Source organism: Gorilla gorilla, chromosome 12, assembly GCF_029281585.2.
Source record: "Gorilla gorilla gorilla isolate KB3781 chromosome 12, NHGRI_mGorGor1-v2.1_pri, whole genome shotgun sequence".
NCBI classification, from domain to species: Eukaryota; Metazoa; Chordata; class Mammalia; order Primates; family Hominidae; genus Gorilla; species Gorilla gorilla.
The window spans coordinates 64,540,916-64,557,313 of NC_073236.2; the positions used below are offsets into that span (position 1 = coordinate 64,540,916).

The following is a 16,398-nucleotide window of genomic DNA, read 5'->3' on the forward strand; positions in this document are numbered from 1 at the left end:
TAATGAATAAGTGTAAATTAAAAATATGTAGGAGTTCATTACACTATTCTTTCACTATTTCTATAGTTTTAAAAGTTTTTAAAATGCAAAATTTAGAAAAATAAAGTAAAGCATCTGCAGTGTACTTTTGAAGGATGCTTAAACAAAACTTGCTTCATAAATTCTGGATTTATTATTTTCTTTAATGAGAGTCAGAAGAAAAATTTATTAATTTGAACATTTGTCCATTTTGTGCTTTTAGTATTAAATATTTACTACAGTTCAGCTGTCTTTTAGAGACACAAATAATTTTAAGGATTCATGTTGACAGCTCTTTTTCTTAGTTAAAAGTTAATCAAAATAGATTTGGTCCTGAGAATGAGGGTGTGTAATGAGGCACTTCTGGTAGAGCTGAGTGAAAGATAAAGCATTGTTTCAAGTTTATGCTCTTATAAACCAGAAAGTCTAATTGTGTCCCTATTGCCTCACATCACTTTTTTCAACTAACTTATAATTGACCATCACTGGCAATTGATCTTCTCCTTTACTATCTAGGACACAAGATATGGATGTGACAGTTGGCGCTACAGGTCTCTCCAAAAGTAGGAAGTGCAAGGGCACATGTGGAGCTGCCTAAAGTTTGCACAGAGATATTGCTCCAGAAACAGAAACCACACAGAATTCCGCAGGCATCTGAGCCTGGAGCAGCCTCAGCTGGGTGCCATTTTGACCCCAGATACTGGAGATTTACAGACATGGTTGCAGCCATTGCACTGCTCCAAGGAGAGAGAAAGGAAAATGGGTGCACTCATGCACACTCAGGCAGGGACTTGCTCCCCTGCTACAATCATCTGTTGAGACTGAGACTCAAGTGGACCACACTTCCCACAGCTTCTTGCTCATGCTGCCAGCCTGGGTGGTCCCTGGCTCTCTCTGGTCCCAAGCCCAAGGCTCTATTTTGAGAATTTAACTCTGGATTGTCCCCCATCTTCAGCCTGAGCTCAGGCTGATGCAGCTGCAACCACTGCCTGGCTAAGGAGGGACAGGGAGACCAGGTCATCCTACTCATATCTAGGACAATACTCACTGCTCTGCAACAGGCTGCTGTGAAACTGACTGAGATGTGAGTGAACAACACTCCCCACAGCTTCTTGCCCATACTGCTTGCCGGAGCATTGCCCCATTCTCCCTGGATGTAAGCCCAAGGCATCCTTTTGAGAGTTTAATTCTGAGCTGCACCTCACCATCGCCATGAGTAAACTATGCATTGGACCAAGGACTAATATCCAGAATCTATAAAGAACTTAAAGAAATCAAGAAGAAACTCCCATTGAAAACTGGGCAAAGGTCATGAACAGACACTTCTCAAAAGAAGATTTACAATCAGCTAAAAAACATATGAAAAAATGCTCAACATCACAAATCATCAGAGAGATGCCAATCAAAATCACAATGAGATATTGCTTCACACAAGCCAGAATGGCTATTAAAAAGTCAAAAAGTAATAGATGTTGGTGGGGCTGTGGAGAAAGGGAATGCTTATGACTGTTGGTGAAAATGCACATTAGTTTAGCCCTGTGGGAAAAAGTTTGGTAATTTATCAAAGAACTAAAAATATAATTACTATTCGACTCAGCAATCCCATTACTTTGTATATACCCAACAGAAGTGAATAATTCTACCAGAAAAATACATGCACTTGTATGTTTATTGCAGCACCTTTCACAATAGCAATGACATGGAATCAACCCAGGTGTTCATCGACAGTGGATTGGATGAATAAAATATAACCATGGAATACTACCCAGCCATAAAAAAGAATGAAATCATATCCTTCACAGCAACATGGATGCACCTGGGGGCTATTATCCTAAGCAACTTAATACAGTAACAATAAACCAAACACTGCTTATTCTCACTTATAAGTGGGAGCTAAACATTGAGTACACATGGACACAAAGATAGGAACAATAGACACTGGGTACTCCTAAAAAGGGGAGGGGTGGGTATGGGTTTAAAAACTACTTATTGCGTACTATGTTCACAACTTGGGCGACAGGATCATTAGAAACCCAAACCTCAGCATCATGCAGTATACCTTGTAACACACTTGCACATGTACACCCTGAATCTAAAAGAAAAAGTGAAATAAAAATAGCATATAAATAAATAACGTATAAATAAATAAATGGTGCCACCATTGGTCAAGGTTTCCAATTTAAAATCCTAGAAGTAAGTCATCTTTGACTTTGCTTTCTACCTCTCCGTCTCTCTTGGGGGTTCGGTTGATTTCGCGAGGATGACTAATCATTCCAGTTTGCCCAGGACTGAAGGGTTCCCAGCATTTTGGACTTTCAGTGCTAAGAAAAGGAAGATCCAAGACAAACTGGGACAAGCTGGTCACCTTAATTTCACCCTTAAGTATTTCTCAAAACCCTCCATTTCCCATCATCCCCACTGCTTTAACTCAGACAACCACAGTCTCAAGTTAGAATTCCTCCAGTGGCTCTTGCTCTAGTCTCCTCGCTCCTAAACTTACCCTTTCCCATACATTCTCCATATTATTGATAAGATGCTCTTTCAGGGATGTAAATCTGATTAGCCCCAAATTAAGTCATCCATTAGCTCCTACTGTCTCAAGGATAACTTCTAACTGTTTAACACAATCCACTGCAAATCCTCCCGAACGTGGCTTTTGCCTGCCAGTTCCATTCCTTAATTCCCTCCCCTTTTTCACAGACATGTACACTCCAGTCATATTGAATGACTCGTAATTCCTTAAATATGCCATGGGATTAGATGCTTCTGGGTCTTCCCAACAAAATCTACCTAAATTGCTCTCCTCAGTTTCTTTACCTGGTAACCACCTACTTTTTACTGAAAATTCAGGTTCAGAGTCACCTCCTCAGGAAAGTTGTGTCTGATTCCCCTTCTCTACTCCAGCTTGAATTAAGTGTCACCCTTGCATGCATTGAGGTGCTCCCTGTGCTGGGAGCTATCATGGCACTTATTGTGTTGTGTTAACTTATGTATCAATCTCTCTATTAGACCATGGAATTATTGAAGGGAGGTGATGTGATTTCTTCTCATTAATTCTACTGCTTAGGATATGCCCAGAATAAGAAAAAACAAGGAACTGGGAGTTTGAAGTTTTGAGAAACAGTCCTGGCTCTCCCCTTAAAAAGCCACTTATTTCTCCTGGGCTGTGGCTTCCTGACTTCCCTTTGCTTGGCTGCCACTTCTCATTCTTCAGGTCTTAGCTCATATATCACTGGCTCTGAGAAACCTTCCCTGATCCCTCAAGACAAGGTTTGGTGAAATCCCATAGCACCCTATTTTGCCCCCACCTGTTGTCTATAAATCTCATTAGTGGAGGAATTATTTCTGTCTTGTTTATCTCTGTCCCCAACATCTGGCATATTACCTGGCACACGGTAGAAAGTCAATAAATAATGGTTGGATTGATAAACTTTAAACTACAGGGCATCAAACAGAAGAAGATGATCTCTAAGATTCCTTTAGGCTCTAACCTTCTATCAAGCAGAGATAAAGCCCTATATTTCCACAGTGACCAAGACGCATTAAATTATAATTGCCACCTTTGGAAACTGCTCTAAATGGCATTGTGTCATCCATTGTTCAGGCAAACACACATTCAGTCGAGTTTTTGCCAAAAGTAAGGGCATGATGAGATAGAAATTTGAGTAAAAAGGGTCATCTAAAAGCAATGCTAGAGAAAGAAGGAGCATGAAAGGCAAACTATTTGTTCCTCGTGAGTGCAGGAAATGATGCATCCTCACGAAAGGACCTGACGCTAACCCACAGCAGGCCACATAGAACCTTCTGGCATCCCAGTTGGGGAAGACCATGGATGCTCTCATACCTTGTCCATTCTACCTACTCCCACCACCAGGGACAGGGAGAGCCCTTAGGTCAGCCCAGGGACAGAGCAAGCCCTCAGGCCCTGCTCTTACTGTTGCTAACCTGAAGAACCGTAACTGTCTTACTACACAGGCACCCCCAGCCTGAACCAACCCTCCCTAGCTGTCTAAACTGCAATTTCTTCACCTCTCACTTTCCAGAAATCCCCGTAGCTCATGCCTGTCCAGCCTACTTTCCTTCTGACAACACTCTGTATTTTGGCAAGTGGAGGGAACACAATTATAATCACTGGCAGTGACGTCTTGTTGTTGCTATTCCTACATAATTATATTCTTCCTCAGAGAGTCACTTCCTATGTCCACTGATTACCACCATGGCTTCCTGCCCTTTATCTCCACAATACAGCTCTGTGTTAATTTTGTATCTAAAGAGAACATGGATCATTCATGAAGCCTTCGTCCAGTCGATTTCTTAAATTATTTGCCAAACATTATCCTCAAACCAGAACCAAAAACTTTCAAATGGCCAGACAAGATTAATGTATTGCTATTAGAAGGATTACTTGGATCCCAGAGATTTCTCTTCTTCTTCCTATTATTGTCATAGTGTTTCAATTTCCTCTCCTCGTGAAGAAGCAGCTTAACGTAGAAAAAACTTTAAAGTAAAATACAAGTCTCATGTCCAAAGGGCTGATTTTAGAATTTATGGGAGTTGGTGAATGATGAGAAAGAAGAAGGCTATGAAGAAGAATAGAAATTAACTTCTGTGGCGACCCCCATGTGAGCCCTGAGGAGAAAGCGGCTGCAGACAGAAATGTAAGGCACTATTTCACTGAAAGACTCAGACACTGGGGTGCAAAGAGGGTCACACAAGAGGAAGATGGATAATGCCCCCAATTTCTTCTTACTCTTATGGTCAGAGAGTCTTGAGGGTGGCAGCTCATTGGTGGGTAGCTGGGACAGAGAACTACACAGGCCTCATTAAAGAAGCCTAGAGAAGGGTAAAGGAAATAGCAAGTGCTATGTGGTAGCCAGAAGGATTTGTTAATAAGCCCTGATGAGAGAGTCTGTGGAAATAACTGGGAGTTTTCAGGGTCTAGAGGTCCTTTTAAGAAAGGAGAGGCCAGGATCCAGTGTAATCAGATTATTGTAGTTAATATGACCCTGAAATAAAGTGTGGTCTCTGTGAACAGAGGTTACACATTGGAGGATCTAACCCAAGGTTTTTGATGAATTCTGACATGGTGCCCATTTGCAGAATAAAACAATCACTATTCATAGAATAAATCCAGGAGGGCATCTGCATCGTGGCTGCCTGACCACTGGCAGAGTCATGTCTTGAAATATGTGCCAATGTTCAAAGATTAGGCTGGTCCCATTTCCTTTTTTCCCCAAGGAAGGAAAAAAATGAAGCTAGTTAACTTCCTGGGGGAGAACACTGATTGGGCTTGATATGGCGCCCAACACAGAGTTGGACCTTCACAAATTTGTGAATAGCTTTAAGAGGGAAAATTATTAAATGAAGAGAAGTCCTAGAAGCCAGTATCAAAAGAAACCAAATTTATGGAATTATTTTTAATGGGGTCTTTCCTGGAGCTGGAAAAAAGACTTATGATAGCAAGTAAATTTGGATCAATTCAAACGCCCTTTGAATCCCCTGGGATGAGCTTCTGTGACAGGCAAGAGGGAAAGCAGTGACGCCTGGAGGAGAAGCAAACGGTACACCAGGTGGACATGTATGGAGACTCAGTGACTCCCAGTTCATGCAGAAGATTTCGAAATTGGGTTAGAATGCACTGCTGAGATGGTGCCTGCCATGGTCTGAATGTTTGTGTACCCCCAGAATTCATATGATGAAACCTAATTACCAATGTGTTGGTATTAGAAGGTGGGGCCTTTGGGAGGTGATTAGGTAATGAGGGCAGAACTCTCATGAATGGCATTTAGTGCTTTTATAAAAGAGGTCCCAGAAAGCTGCCTTACTCCTTCCACCATGCAAGGACACAGCAAGGGGTTGCCATCTATGAACCAGGAAGTAGGCCCTCGCCAGACATCAAGTCAGCTGGTGCCTTGATTTGGACTTCTCAGCCTCCACAACTTGGAGAGACAAGCTTCAGTTTGTGGGCTGCCCAGATTATGGTATTCTTCTGTAGCATCCCAAACAGATTAAGACAGTGCCATAATGGCACGTCCCTGAGACAAGGAAGAGAACAAAAATCACAAAGTCAGTGTTTCTTCCATTAGAGGTCATTGGAGCCTTGAAGTGACTGACTGCTAAAAAGCAGGTGGAGATTTAACACAGCATCACAGTCCAGGCAAAACCACCCCCAGCTGGACCCATACCAAAAGTAATCATTACAAAAAATGGTGAAAAAGGGCCAGTAGATTTGAAGACTGGCTAATGCAGGCCTATTTGGAACTTGTGACAACAGACGCTATAAACAGTGACATGCTACTGTGGTTACTCAAACTGCTTTAAAGTCTCCAGGCCTCTTTAGATTTTCACTGTCACAGTTAATCAGGAGAAGCAAATGAACAGAAGAAAAAGCACAAGATACAGAAACCCTGCTTCAGGCTTTAGTGGTAGAAGTCAAAGCAAATATGGCCCAGCAATTTGAGATCATGTTGAGGTCATTAATGCTTTCAGGGGGTAGACAAGGCAAGGTCTTATCTCTGTTAGCAGAGAACCACCCCCAACACACACACAAACACACATATACACACACACACACACACACACACACACATTATTCTGCAGGGAACAGGATGGGAATAATTTATCAGTTCCAATGGTTGGGATAAACCATCCTCTGACTGAAAAAAAATTAGAGGGAATATCGGAAAAGTATATTTCTTTTTTACATTATGAAAGAAAACACCTAAAGTATCTTAAATATAAATGAGTAGTATGTTGGATAAGTATAAGTGAAGACTCACATAACCACCACATGGGACAAGAAATAGAACATTGCAAATCTCCTGTATGTTCCTTTTCATACACCCTAAAAATAAATACTACCCAGAATTTTTTTGGTAATTGCTTACTTTTTTTTCTTTAAATTATTACTAATTAAATATGCATCCTTAAAATTATAGTTTACTTTTTCATGTTGTTGAATTTATATAGAGGAAATTTATTGTGCATAGTCTTCTATAGCTTGCTTTTTTTCCATTCAGCATTATGTTCATAAGATTCATTAATGTTTTTGTGTGTTATTCTAGTTGATTTATTCTCATTGCTGTATATTATTCCATTGTATGGCCATAGCACAATGTGTCTATATATACTACTGCTGATGGACATTTGTGTAGTTACTGGGACAACTATAAACAATGTTGCTGTTAACATTTTTGTCTGTGCATCTATTCATCTTCTCCACTTTCTCCATGGTACCTACCCAAGGGTGGAATTACTGGGTTGTATAGTTAGCATATGTATTTGACCAAGTTATTCAGAAAAATAGAACTGGTAGGATGTGTGTCTATATAGTTATAAAAATATTTGTTTTAAGACATTGGCTTTTGTAATTATGGAGCCTGGCAAGTTCGGAATCTACAGGATGCGCCAGCAGGCTGGAGACTCAGGAAAGAGCCAAGCATACAGTTCAGGTCCAAAGACCATCAGCTGCAATGTCCACCTATTTAAATGTCAATCTCATCCAAAACACCCTCACAGAAATATCCAGAATAATGTCTGACCACATATTTGAACAGCATGGTCCAGCCAAGCTGAGACATAAAATTAATTATCATAGTGTATGTTCAACTTTTGTAAGTAAGACTATTTTCCAAAGTGACTGTACTAACATAGAGTCATTATGGGTGGGGATCTTCAACTTCTCATTAGGATATGGTTGACACTGATAAGCACCCTATTTTATTCCTATAGAATGAGTAGCCCCCCAAAACTCCCAGAGGAGTGGGGGTTCTGAAATAAGGCCTTGACTCCTGATGCTCAGTGGCTAATGTAATTGTCAAGTCTTTCTGTCATCAACAACAGGCCAGCTTTCTACTATAAAAACTGACAGGATGGGGTGCCTGTGTCTGAGTGCTGGCACTTCTTCCTGTGTTTTCCATCAGCAAATGATGTCACAGTCCACCGAATAGCACAATCAGAAACTCAGGTCTCGTCTCTGACTCTACCACCTGTTTATAGCTAATAACTCATCAGTTTCTATTGACTCTGCCTCCCATGACTCTGTCAAACTCATCCATGTCACTCTATCCTCTCTAAAACTACTCAAGTTCAGGCAGTCCCTTGCAAGAATCTCTTAACTGGATCCCTGCCTCCTGTCTTGCCCATTCCAATCCATTCTGGACTCTAAGAAGCCAGAACAATTTTTCTAATATATATCTGTGAAGTTATCACTCTCCTGCTTAAAATGCCCACTTTGACATTGAATGAATTCCTTTCTCCTTAATATGAATTAACAAAGCTCAGCACAATGAGAGCCCCTATCTGGGTTTTCTTTACTCTCTTCTCTTACTTCCTTCTCCCAATATTGCCCTCACAGCATTTCAGCCACAGAACACTTCTGTCAATTCCTTCAATGATCCACATTCTTTTTAGTCTCCAGGCTTTCACATACATAATCCTCTCTGCCTGGAATACTCTTTCTCCCATTCCATTCCTTTTATCTCATTGACTACTTACAACTCTTCGGGTTTTTGGCTAAGTGGAGACAATATTTTATGTTTATAAAATCTTGTTTAGTATTTCCCTTTCTTAGGCACATGGAAAAGTACACTTCTCAGCCCTTGTGATATTAGGGAAAGCTATATCACTAGCTTTTACCAATGAAATGTGATTAGAAGTGATGTGTGTCATTTCCAGCCTGTGGCAATGAAAGCTTCTGCCCGATTCTCATGTCTTGCTTCACCTGCTATTGCAAACTCAGAGGTCTCAAGTTGAGAAGGCAGAGCCTTAAGCCTGAAGGGGCAGCATCTCTGAGTGACTACAAAAAAAAAAGTCAGTCATCCAAGCCGACAGCAGGCTTTGTGTGAGCAAAAAACAAGAGGTTTTGTTGCTATTGTTGTTGTTGTTGTTGTTAACCCACTAAGCTTTGGAAATATTCCTGACCATAGCATGGCCTAGTATTTTCTGGCTAATATGGAAAATGGTGTCAGGAATTGGATACTACCACAGTAAAAACTAATATATGTGGCATTGGCTTAGCAGATGGGTAGCAAAGGTAAGAAAATAGATATTCAATGCTGGGAAAACATTAATCCATGTTATAAAGTTGAAAATATTTAGTAAAATTGTTGTCTGTGAATACTTGGAAAAGACTTCCCTAGTGAAGTTGTTCAGCTCTAATGGAAGACACTGGAAAGAAGAAATTTAATAATCTGTGTTATTTGTTATTTGCTGCATTTGGCGAGGAATTACAAAAAGAGTTGGAATCAGGAAATTAAGCAGAAATGAAGAACAGACAGCTCAGAAATTCGTAGCTTTGAAGGACTGGAAAAGCCAATTTCTTTTATTCCTCAAATAGGAAGAGATAACAATGTTAAAAAAAGAAAAAAGTCTTTGAGTGGTGGCAAAAGCCTGTTAAAATTCAGTCTTGGGTCAGAGATGAGGCTAAATGTGAAGCATTTCAATAGACACTCAAGACCTTCTCCATTAAGACAACTTGAGGGGGATGAAAAAGCAAAAAAAGAGAACAGGTATGAGAAGCGTGTTGTGATGGTTAATATTAAGAGTCAACTTGATTGGATCGAAGGATGCAAAGTACTGTCCCTGGATGTGTCTGTGAGGGTGCTGCCAAAGGAGATTAACATTTGAGTCAGTGAACTGGGAGATACAGACCTACCCTCAATCTGGGTGGCTAGCATAAAGCAGGCAGAAGAAGGTGGGAGAGGCCTACTTGCTGAGTCTTCCAGCCTTCATCTTTCTCCCATGATGGATGCTTCCTGCCTTTGAACATCAGACTCCAAGTTCTTCGGCTTTTGGACTCTTGAACTTACACCAGTGGTTTGTCAGTGGCTTTCAAGCCTTCAGCGACAGACTGAAGGCTGCACTGTCAGCTTCCCTACTTTTGAGGTTTGGGGACTCAGACTGGCTTCCTAGCTCTTCAGCTTGCAAATGTCTTATGCTGGGACTTCACTTTGTGATTGTGTGAGTCAATACTCCTTAATAAACTCCCCTTCATATATACATCTATCCAACTAGTTCTGTCCCTCTAGGGAACCCTGGCCAATATACATGTCTTGTAAAGAACTTTGGGTATAAGTACAGACACAAGACACTGAGAAGAATCAGATATGTTTTTGAAACAGTTAAGCTGTCAAAGAAACCAAGAATTAGGAAAAAAAGAAAATTATGACTGTTCAAGACTTTTAAATGACACTTGGGTCCCTCATTTTACAGAGGTAACATCTGTGCTACACTCAAGGAGAAATACTCCTCAATGCTCCATTTAGATGTGACCATGAAGAAAAATGGGGAGAAAAGAACAAGGCTCCAAAAAGTAAGAACTAAGACCCAAAGCCACAGTGGATGAAGAAGCAAGATCAGGGTCTACTCAAGGAATCCTTCTTATCCCAAGCTCAGGGTTCTCAGCCTTGGCTTTATTGAACTTTTAGACTCAGTAATTTTTTTGTTAAGGGATGGGGGCTGTCCTGTGCATTGCAGGATGTTTAGCAGCATCCCTTACTTCTACCCACTAGAAGCCAGTAGATTCTCTTCCCCAGTTGTGACAAAAAGAAATGTCTGGAGACATTGCCAAATGTCCCCTAAAGGACAAAATTGTCCCTGGCTGGGAATCACTGCTTTAGGTGAAAGGCATCCCATAAAGTCTACCCAGGAGGATTTCAGAATTGCCATGGACTAGTGACTGCTATGTATTTCCTATCCTTCTCCCTTCTAAACAAGAATGTTTATTGTGATTTCCCCTGTCTTATTTTACAATTGCATATTTGGTATAGGGTGGAAGAACAGATACTCATCTATTTTTAGTTCATATGAGAATCTGTCAATATATTCATACCTAGAAACATTTAAATATGCATGCTGTACCATATTCTTAATCATCTAATTTATCCAGAAATCCTGGACTTTGAATTTGGTACAGTAACTGGCTGAGATACTGAATTGACTGTATTCTATGTGTGGAAGAGAGAATAAAATGGGTGTCTGGTAGCCAGAAAGATGGATTGAGGCAGAGACAATGCCATTCAAAATTCTGTTTCACAGTCCTCCTTTCCGAGCTCATGACAATCACCCTTCCTAAGCTCCTTGCAGCTCAGGGGGACCATGTGACTAGTTCTGACCAAGGAACTGTAATTAGAATGCTTCTTACAGAAGCAAGAAATAAACCTCCATTAGTTAAGCTACTGAGATGTGGGGGCTGTTTGTTACTGCAGCATGGCATAGGCAGCTCAGATGTCACCCCATTGTGAAGCCTGCCCTGACTCTCCAGCTCAGGGCCAGGTTCCCTGTATGTGCTCCATGCTTCCCCTAATATTACATGTATCATGCTATATTTTACTTGCCTTTTTATATGTCTCTCTTGTTCGGAACAGGAATCATACTTATTTACTGTATGTGTAGCACAGAATCTGGCACTTGAATATTTGTTGAATGAACCAATAATGATTACTAATCTTATATTGTTGAGGTTGAAATGCACTGAACAGATTATAGAAAGGTAGAGACAGCTGTTGTGACTGTTGATATCTCATGGAAATAGTAGGAGGGAAAAACCCTTGACTGGGCAAACACTACCCCATTAAAGGTTGTGGCTGATAACAAATATTTAATTATGTTCTCCATTAATCATGGCAGACTTCCAACCAGAACGTGGAGAAAAGTAGAAAAAAAAATAACTCCCAAACCATTTTCATCCCCAGCACTGTTCTAGAAAATTCTGTAAGCTGAGTTCAGGCAAATTTAACTTTGATGACTTTTCAATTTCTGAGACATGAAGGAGAGACTGAAAGTACAGTGGGAGCAACACAGTTTTCTCTACAGAATGTGGTATGGGGTGTGTCAAAGCAACCTGAGCATCCTGAAGCTGAATGACTCAAGAGCATTCGAGGAAAGATCTATTGACAATTAATGACATGAAGAATCATATTACAGAACTGGTGTTTAACTGGACCATTACCAAGATCCATAGTCCATATGCTTTCCCCATTGTGGTTATGAGAAAAATGTCTGGAAACATTTGAATGTACGTGGTGTATCATACTCTTAATTATCTGATTAATATTGATGATTACACAGCACCCCAAGTAAAAGACACGTCGGATTACTTGATAGGAAGTCGGCAGTTCACTGTTTTACTATTTCAGAGTAGATATACCATATGCCACTGGCTCTTGAAGAGATAAAGAAAAACAGCCTTTATCTGCCTGGAAAGCTTTTATCCATTTCGAAAAGTGCCTCAAAAGGTTTCCAGAGCCCTTTTTAATTTTAATGCTTAAATAGAAAAGGTTGCAGATGAAAAAACTACTTGAAGATGCTCACATACATAAAAAGACATTAGAGAGGCAAAAGTCCTAAGTCACCTGGTTGAATCTTCTTTGAAATTATCCCTGGCCAATGCCAGCCTTATTGAAACTTTATAAAATATATTAGGTGTATAGTATTGTAGGTAAGAATGAGCACCGGCTCAGAAAAGATTTCTGCTATTACCTTCTGACCATGTCACAACATCTATTGAGGATTAAAGAACTATGCACAGTTCTATGGAAGAATTAAAGAACTTTGTAGAATTTTAACTCTAAGAAAATTTGTAAAACAACATTTTAACATCATAAATTTTTTTTAAAAATCTGACACCAGAGTATCAAGCCCAATCTGGGGCAATGGTTAGAAAATAAAGTCAGGAATGTTTTCTCTTTGAAGGTTGGTAGGAAAAGGAATATGAGAAGGCTTTCAAAGCTTTGCTGCTCTGCTTGATTCAGACTCCAGTGAAGGCATTAGCTGACCCTCACAAGCTTTCTCTTGTGGTTTTGAGGTTTTGTTTTGTTTTGTTTTAACTATTTCCAGTAAAACTATATTAGGAAGATGAAAGGAGTAAAAAGCCCATGATTTTGCCAGAAAACAACTGTCAAATAGCATGATTGAACACTTTGTCTATAAGGATAGAATTTTGGCTCTGAGGCCTTTGATCAATTTCCTTCATAGATATTTGCTGACAAAATATCCCATACCTGTGTGCTTACTAGTGCCAGCTTGTCACCTCAGAGAGCCAGGTAGAAGCCAAGGTGATCAGAGTGGGAGAAGATCAAGACCACAAGACATTAAGCTTCTCTGGGCTCATCTCCCACTAGAAGTAGAGACGGGCATTAAATCAGAGCATTATTCTGCTGGTGCACCTTGTAATAGGGAAACTGGGGGCAGTGGAGGGGGTATGGAGGAACTTCTATATTTTCTGCTCACTTTTTCTATAAACCTAAAACTGCTCTAAAAAAAAGTCTATTCATTAAAAATATATTGAAACAATTCCATACTTGTTAATAAATAGGTGCAGCCCACATCCCTTAGCTGTCTCTCACCCCGGCCAATCACTGGCCCCTCTCCCCTTCAGGCTTTGCCTTTTCTAGGTGCTTAGTAAAAGACTAAGAAACTGAGCAGACGTTTCAATAGTCTCACTGGGCTGAAAATACCCAAAAAATGGGGTTTGGTGATCATGAGGAAGGAAGGATCCTTATCAATGTCCAGGTTTGTCACCTGGGGCTCCCAAAGAACATTACCCTAGGAGTAATGGTGAGCTGAAAATAGACCAGGCTTCATAAATACTAACTTTTTTCTACACCTTGATTGGATTAAAGTCATCCTAACTACATGCCAGGAGCAGAAATAACTCCTCTCTGAGGAAATAAAACATCATCCTGCGCCTCAAATTATAATTTTTCAGACACCTTTTCTGTCATAAGATGAAAATAAATTAAGTATGCGCAAAGACAATGATGGACGAAAATCAGGAGAAAAATAGATAATAGAAACAAACCCATAAGATATTCAGATATTGGGCTGGGCGCAGTGGCTCAGGCCTGTAATCCCAGCACTTTGGGAGGCCGAGGCGGGTAGATCACCTGAGGCCAGGAGTTCAAAACCAGCCTGACCAACATGGTGAAACTCTGTCTCTACTAAAAACACAAAAATTAGCCGGTCATGGTGGTGGGCACCTGTAATCCCAGCTACTCAGGAAGCTGAGGTAGGAGAATCGCTTGAACCCGGGAGGCGGAGGTTGCAGTGAGCTGAGATTGCGCAATTGCACTCCAGCCTGGGCGACAAGAGTGAAACTCTATCTCAAAAAAAAAAGATATTCAGATATTGGAATTATCAAGCATGGACATTAATGAAAATATAATTAATGTGTTTAAGAAAATAAGTAACAAGATGAAAAATTTCTGCACAGAACTGGAAACTTTATAAGAAATAAATGAAGATTCTGGAACTAAAACATAAAATATGCACTGCAAATGCTAAGCAAAAAAAGGTAGAGTAGCAATAGCAACATCAGAAAAAGTAGTTTTAAAAGCAGGAGATACAACTGGAGATGAAGAGGTACATTTTATAATGATAAAAGGGTGAATTCAACTGATACATATATAAAATCTGTATAAACATAAGTGTGTCCAAATTTACAAAGCAAAACCTAACAGAATTAAAACGTCTTTATTCCTTTCAACAATTATATACATGGAAATTCCAGAAGGAACCTAAAACTAAGTCATGAAAATTAAAAAGTGAATTTACCAAAGTCTCAAATATAGGGTCAAACTACAAAGATCAATTATATATCTACATATAACAACACTTAGAAAGTAAAATTTGAAAAATTACCACTTACAACAAAATTATCAAACATCTAGCAATGTATGTAATGAAAGATGTGCAAGACCTCCATATTGAAAACTACAAAACTTAATCAAAAAACATTAAGAAAACCTAAATACGCAGACATATGCAAACTATAGATTCAAAACAATCCCAATTTAATTTGCGGCAGAGTTTTGTTGGTTGTGGTTTGGTTTGGTCCTTTTTAAAATAAAAATTGGTTAGTTAATTGTAAAATGTGTGAGGAAATGCAAAAGGATAAGAAAAGCCAAGGCAATCTTGAAAAAAAATAAGGATTTATATTGCTAGATTATGAAACAGGTTATTATAGAGCTAAAGTGGTATTGAGGCAAGAATATACAAGTAGGTCAATGGAACAGAACAGATAATCCAAAAGTAGACCTTCTCATACAGGGATACCTGATTTATGGAAGAGGTTGCACTGAAGACACTAGAAAAAGACATTCTTTTAAGTAAATTGTTCTAGGACAATTAAATATCTATGACAATAAAGATGACTCGTAACCCCCAACTTCAAACTATTCATATTTATCAATTTCAAGTAGATTATAGATCTGGAAGTAAAGTTAAAATAATCAAGTTAATGGAAGATAACAAGAGAACATCTTTATATCCTCGGGGCAGCAAAGATTTCTCAAAGTACAACCAAAAAAAATTGGGATTTATTAAAATCAGGAATTTCAGACTGTTGAGAGACAAAGGCAAACCAGGGTACAGAAAGATTTGCAATACATATAACTGACAAAGAATCTATTTTTATTATGTATAACAAACTCTTACAAATCAATAAAAGAGACCAACAAATTTTAAAAATTAGACAAATAACTGGAACAAACACATCGCTTCTCGGCCTTTTGGCTAAGATCAAGTGTAGTATCTGTTCTTATCAGTTTAATAACTGGAACAAACACTACTAATATAATGTGAAAAGATGCTCAATTGCATGTTCTCATTCATCAGAGAAATGCAAATTAAAACCACAGTAGGATGTATTATAGGTATCTCACCTACCAGAGTGGCATAAATTAAAAAGACTGACAATACCACTCATTGGTAAGGAAGTGAACAGTTATAAAATTCATGTGCTGCTGTGGGAGTGTGATTAGCACAAGCAATTACATGTTGGTAAGTATCTACTAAAGCTGAGCATATGCAAATCCTGAGACCTGGCAATTGTTCCCCCAGGCATATATCCAACAAAAACACATCAACATGTTAAAAAGACAGAGTAACATTATTCCTATTGCCAAAAAAAAAAAAAAACAAAAAAACAAAAAAACAAAAAATCAAGTGTCCATCAATAAATGAATAAAGGAGTATTTTCAAAAAAATGGAATGCTACATGGCAATGAAAACAAGCAAACTCTTGTTACAACAACGTAAATGAATCTCACAATTGTACTATAGGGTGAAAGAGGCCAGACAGGTATGATTCCATCAATTTAAAGTTCAAAAACAGGCAAATCGAATCTATAGTTTTAGAAGTTAAGACACAGTTAACATTACACCTCAGCAACAATGAACATGTCTAGCACCCTGATTTTGGCTCTTCAATACAATTTTCTACTAAAAAGAATGATCCTTTCCTTCAGAGATAATCTTCAGTAATCCACTCACTTAAATTGACTTTCCTTCTTTCCCTGTTTTCCTCTTGCCAGACTCTGCTTTTTGGAATCACTTCCCAGCATAAATTACCTGCAAGCAAGATCCTCTCTCTAGGCTTTG

General features: G+C 39.2%; 1 pseudogene; it reads left to right on the forward strand.

The window, feature by feature from the left end:
• The first annotated feature begins 15,511 nt into the window (after nt 1-15,511).
• Nucleotides 15,512-15,650, forward strand: LOC115933674 (uncharacterized; annotated as a pseudogene).
• The last annotated feature ends 748 nt before the right edge of the window (nt 15,651-16,398 follow it).